Raw genomic sequence first — 1,412 nt, 5'->3', positions numbered from 1 at the left:
TCGATGAACCTCTCCCTACTGAACTAGAGTCCCATGATCTTAAAAAGAGAAAGATGGAGCTTCTAAGTGTAAAGTATGAGAGGGTTTCCTAGGTTCTGGAGCTATTGTGCGCATCTAGGGCACGGTCAGTGCGATCGTAAGCTGCCCGAGGATCTCCAAGAGATGAGGTACTCGGCAGCAATGTGCACCTCATCATTCAAGAGAAGTAGTAGTAGGGGTGGTGTACTGGTCCTAGAGGCTAGCAGTGATCGTCGCTTCCTCAACTTCAGCACAGAGAACTCTGAGGGAACAAGAACGGCGACCCCAATACATGCTGCTGCGATGTTTGGGGGCGTGTCAACTGACGTCCTGGCGAATCCCCTGGTGCAGGCCACCATCGCGGCTGTGAGCGCGATCAAGCTGGACCTTGGGTGTGACACGGTAATGGGAAAAGAACGACGCCCCCATCTAGGCATTGATGCCAGTGGTGGCAAAGAATGGTGTGATCGCTACAGAACGGTTGGGGAAGGGACTCGACAACAACATAGCCCTCCCCTGCCCCATACCAGAGTCCACCAAGGGTGTGGAAGGGCATGACGATGGAGGGAAGGAGCTGGAGTACACGCCAAGGTTTGGTCTGGCCCTTGTGTTTCTCCTGAACCTAGGTGTTGCTGCTGTGGCAAAGGCGATGATACTTCAGTTGAACTGAAGATGGATGTTAATGGGGTAATTGACCACGGGTACCCTGAAGATCGCAAGACAATATTTCAAGATATCGGGGCTAGCAAAGTCCCTCAGTCCGACTGCCCGGCCACTCCTGCCGGCTCCTTGTCCGACTGCTTCACCCGGCCGGCGGACCGGCCGGCTGCCGGCTGCTGACTGCGCCAACCAGTCGGCTGCCCGAAGTCGGCCGCTGCACCGATAAGACCCCGATGAGACGGCCATACTGCGAACGAGATAGCTGTACCGCGACGCCATCATGTATAGTGTCACTTGTCCCCTGACACTATTTATGAAGTGACCCAGGGGATAAGCTTGACATGCACCATACCTAATACATGACTTGGTTTGTAAGCTACCCATGGTAGCTTACAACCAACGCCACCGCCACCTAAGCTAGCCTCACTATATATAGCATCCATCCATCCATCCATCCACACACACATCCACTCACGCATGAGCACACACATGCTCACGGCCATAAGCCATGAGCATAACCAGCCACAAGAGCATGTCACATACATGCATATATAAAACCAGATGCCTGTGGCACTGCTTTCAGATACAGCTCCAGGAGCATTTTATACTGTTCGATGTACACCCAGATATATATTCAGACATACATGAGTAGGGGTATTAGCTCTCCGGAGAGCCCCGAACTTGGGTAAACTAGCGCGTGCTACTCGCATACCCGCTCCCGGTCCTATCAGCAG

The sequence above is a fragment of the Triticum dicoccoides genome, chromosome 7B (genome assembly GCF_002162155.2).
Source record: "Triticum dicoccoides isolate Atlit2015 ecotype Zavitan chromosome 7B, WEW_v2.0, whole genome shotgun sequence".
Taxonomy (NCBI): Eukaryota; Viridiplantae; Streptophyta; class Magnoliopsida; order Poales; family Poaceae; genus Triticum; species Triticum dicoccoides.
The sequence above is the reverse complement of the archived record's forward strand: the minus strand, read 5'-3'. Positions refer to the sequence as shown.